At 39.4% G+C, this 4,718-nt stretch overlaps 1 long non-coding RNA gene across 1 annotated transcript in view; it reads left to right on the forward strand.

The window, feature by feature from the left end:
- The window catches only part of LOC146480862 (uncharacterized), a 7,063-nt gene extending 4,405 nt beyond the window's left edge, over positions 1-2,658 (forward strand). The window contains exon 4 of the long non-coding RNA XR_014864622.1: positions 1,030-2,658. This is a non-coding gene — a long non-coding RNA (uncharacterized LOC146480862). The remainder of the gene's footprint in view (positions 1-1,029) is intronic.
- The last annotated feature ends 2,060 nt before the right edge of the window (positions 2,659-4,718 follow it).

A 4,718-nucleotide genomic window follows, 5' to 3' on the forward strand; every position in this document is an offset into this window, starting at 1 on the left:
GACCTTGTACCGGAGAAAATCGAGCCCGAGACTTGATAATCGAGTGCTTCAGGTCATTAACTTGAACCAACAACAGTCACCTGGTCACACGTTTAGTTATGGACTAACATGTTTTTTTTTTTACGGTCTATCACGACCCGAGATTTGTAAAGATCAAGCGCTCTCTGATTTCCGCTTTTGCCAAAAGCGGTGTTAACGTTCATCAATTCAGCCGTGCACTTCCGAGTTAGGATTTCGAGTTGGATTTCTGTTCTATAAAGGATGAAGAGGTCGGTTTTTTCGTGATGGTTTCTAGTAATCCATTGCAGGCTGTTCGTTTATCACGTATATGAGAGTCTAACAAATCCGCGTCTTTAAAAAGTTGATCATTGTCGTCTCTCGCTTTCGAGAGCTTTGGCCTCTTGCAGTTGTGTTCAGCTCTGTCTCTCTCTATCTAGACTCTTCACAGTCCCCCTATTTTTCCGTGGAATTCTCTCGAGACCGGTACGCTTCGATGGAGCTGCCGCCATCTTGGTTTGTATAAGCGAGCGCGATCTGAGGAGAGTGTGTAAACTCGGTAGTTTGGACACTCTCCCCAGATCTCGCTCGCTTATACAAACCAAGATGGCGGCGGTTCCATCGAAGCGTACCGGTCTCAAGAATCTCACGGAAAAATAGGGGGACTGTGAACAGTCTATTCTCTATCCTTTTCGATACTTAACCTTGTAAAATCCCAACCTCCAGCCTAAAAAAGATACTTCTTTCGGGTAAGGCCTCCCTGTTTAGGCCATTATAAGGAGTACTTCCCCCACCTACCCCCTTGGGGAATTCACACATTCAAAGAAGAGGGAAAATAGTAAACAAACAAGGCCAGTTTAATTAGACGGCCACCAAGTCGAAAGAAAGCAACACATGGTAGAGAAAAAATGGTGTACAGTTAGCTCAAGAGTGCTCTTGGCTGCAGCTGGTGTTAGAGTCCGGTGCTTTTTATACAAATCAAAATCAAAACTGTCAATTCTCATTTTTGCTGCATCTGTTTTGCTTTGTCAGATCCACCGCCCAGATCATCCAAAGTTCCAGCAATTTCTCCTGTTGCTTTTTCCATGTTGGAAAAGGTAGAAGTGGCGGACAGCAAGGGTTGCCTTTCTGCTGCTACCGGGTTTGAAGATAAAACCACCATGTTTGATAATGTAGAGATTTGAGTCGGAGAGTTTTTTTGGCGTTAAGCTTCAATAAACGGCTAATTCCTTTAGACAAACAATAAAGCCGTAAAATCATAGAACAGCAACTATAGGTCAAAAATAGGGTTGGCAAATCTTATCTAATCATTAGAGGAAACATGTCTGTCACTGCTCACTTGAAAACCGCTGTTTTTAAAAGATTTCCTCAACGTAACGTGTGCTTAGCTCAATGATTTGTAAAATGAAATATGTGCAAATACAATGGTCTTTTTGAAAGGCTACAATAAAAATAGACTCTTTTTAAAGTAAACGTTTCAACGTTGTTTATTAAATTTGGTCCTTATTCGGATACTTTAATCATTAAACGGTATTTCATTGCTGATAATTACTCTCAAATATTGTGGTTTGAATAACACTGATTTTAGTGTGTAGTTATTTCAGTTTGTACTTGTATTTTATTAATAGAATTAAGATGAATTGTGTAGTGTAAGTCACCGACAAGAGACACTTTGCCTTCTCTGCCGGACTTCCTGGAACTGTTTAGATTACCCTTACTTGCGCTTTACCAGTGACACAGTTGAAACCGTGTTAGTCATATCTTTCAACGCAATAGTTTGTTTTAGACATAATTTTAGTTATGCTGATCAAAAGTTGTTTCCTTCTGTTATCAATTCAATGTGAAGCAAAAGTCTTGTTTTGAACTGTTTCCTCGGAAACCGTACCATAAAACAGATACGGCCAAATTTGTTTTTAAGAAGTAACAATAGATTGTTTATGCTTTGTTAACAAGGGTTTCCTTAGTTTTTCCTTTCAGTTTTCTTGCTGCCAGAACATGACTGGAAATAACTTTCTTATTCGTTTTTGGTGTAATTCCGCCGTGTTTCAGGTTGAATTTGTACCAGTTAAATTTTACCCTTAATGACTTTTAATCTATAAGTAGTTACTGAACGGAAACACCTATTGTACCAGATCTGTTATACCAACACGTCTTGTACTTTTTAATTAAAGCTACGAGGTTGTAAGCACGTAGCATAGTTAATTTATGGAAAGAGGCGGAACCAAGATTTGGACAAGAAGGCTGTGTCCTATTTTAAGTTTCTGTTGTAAAGAGTTGTTACGCGATTTCATTACCGGTAATTTTTGATTTCTCTTGTATTTAGCCAAGAGTGTTTTTAAAAGATGGAAATGTACCTTGTAACTTTTATATTGATTTCCTCGCTTTGTTTTGTCCAGATCGTTTGGTGATGACATTGAACTGAATTGAAGAAGAAAGTTGTTTAAGGGCGCAAGCGTACTTTCGCTTAAGAACTACTGCGCAAGGCATAACGTTAGCTTAAATTTACGATTGATGAGATTTTGACAGCTGATTGACAGTTCCCGCCAAATCACGCCTGGACGATATAAAAGTGATGAGATTAATCTGTTTTTGGCCTTTACATCTTGTTCTTGTCAGAGTAAGGTTTTGCAGTGTTATCAATAAACAAGCAAAGGAGCAGAAGATGTGGTTGTACTTCTTGAAGCGTAATAGCGCGTAGAATTATAGTACAACAAAAGACTAGTCCACTACGTTTTGATAATGAAAGAAGTTCCAAGAAAACACTCCTGAGATAGTCAATACAGAATGATTACATTTAACCCTTTAGCCCATTATATCAAACAACGAATTCTCCTATCTTGTCTCCTATCTTTCTCTATGACGGGGAAACCACTCGACATTTTGCCACAAGGGTTCACGAACACTTACACTCTGACCGTAATTCTCACATCTTCAAGCTCAGAGTCATGTAGGGATTTGTGTTCGGAGGCTTGTTTTTAACTTGTGAAAGCAGGCGCAATGAGCGAGTGATGGGGGCTTAATGTCACTCAATCAGACGAAAAGTTTATATTGATTTAATGGGAATTTAATCAAAATCATAAATTATTCATAGTCTGCGTATAATGCATGTTAAGCCGCCATTACGTGACAAAAAAATAAGGACGTAAAATCAACTCAACGAGTCACGTATTCTTAAAAGAAAACAGCTAGTATGTGTGTTGTCTGCTACCTCCATTCCACTGAACGAAACTAACGGGCAACTTTTCTCTCAGGACGGATGTTTTCCAAAAGTTCGACTTCGATTAACCTCCCTCGTAGACGCTCTTTTGGCCGGCTTTTAGTTGGGGAGGAAAGATTGCGTAACGAGCCAAAAAGAGCATCTACGAGATAGCCTACACTTCGATAGGCGGAGCTGCTCGTTTCAGCAAACATCAAACGCAAATGTGAAAACCTTTAAAGAAGGCTGCCGTAAAAATCCGGGGAAACGACCAGACTGAAAGAATTCGAAATTCCACAGTGCGATAAACCCCCCTTCAGTGTCAAACGTAATCGATAAGATCAGGCCGTAAACACTGAATTTACATACAGCCGAACAAAACATTTCATTTCTCTGGCCGCAACATAAAAAAAAACCGTTCAATTAACTTTAAAGATTCAAGACCACTCCGTGGGTGAAAGGCTAAGGGTAAAATAGGAAACTAATTTCATCCGGGGTCCATTCTCGTCCCCAGAGCCGCCTAGTCCTCTTAGCCGCTGGAGGTTGGGCACTAGGACCAAGTGGCTCTTGGGACACAGGAATGTCCACAGGATTGCGTACTTCATACATGAATACCGGAAGTCCTAGGATCTAAGACTTCCGGTATTCGTGTACAAAGTCTTGAAATGTCATTAAATTTAGTAAGAATAATATGGCGGCTGCCAGAGGCGATAAGTTTGTTGAGATACTGGCGAATGTTCTTCGTCTTCTTATTTTGGAAATCGTTTTCTCTTCGTGAGCAGCTTGGGAACGCAATTAGAATTATTGTCAAAAAAAGGAGGGATGTGTAAGGTGTCTTTGCGTTCGGCAAATCCTTCATATTCCAGCTTTTCCCCTTTGTTTTGACTCATGGCTGGAGGTCAGTGACTCCATCATTTTGGTCGCATGGCCTTTGAATACGCTGATGCGGGATCAGATATCAAACTTGACAGCACGAAACTACCATCTGCAATGACTCTTTGAGGCGAATTGTTGAACTTCTCTGTATCCCAAATGGAAGGAATATTAAGTGAATTTAAGTTGATTGGAAAAAAAAAATTAGGAAGGTTTTGGACAGTGTTGAGATTAGGGAAAAGATCAAAGCAGCTGTAGTTGATGAGGCACATCCCATTGCAGAATGGCGGATGAACAAGCTTAAGTTTTATTCTACTTCTTTTCACAATAAACATATAGATACTGTAGAACTATATACTTTGTGATCAGCCTAAATCACACTATACAAACCTTTGAGGATTAATCTGTCATTACATTAAAGTAGAAAGTTGTACAATGTTATGCAAATCATTAATGGGAAAATGACTACAATACGTTCGCATTTTAAGGATGGAACTGGCGTTTCGAGGGCTCAATTTATAATGCAGATGGACCATCTGATGGATAATCAATAATTTGTTTCTATGTTTATTACACCTATTTTAAAATCACTGGTGATTCTTGCAATCTGATAGGCTCTAAACAGTGCGATTTATTGACGAATCGCACTATT

Source organism: Pavona decussata, unplaced genomic scaffold (assembly GCF_977016875.1).
Source record: "Pavona decussata unplaced genomic scaffold, jaPavDecu1.1 SCAFFOLD_52, whole genome shotgun sequence".
NCBI classification, from domain to species: Eukaryota; Metazoa; Cnidaria; class Anthozoa; order Scleractinia; family Agariciidae; genus Pavona; species Pavona decussata.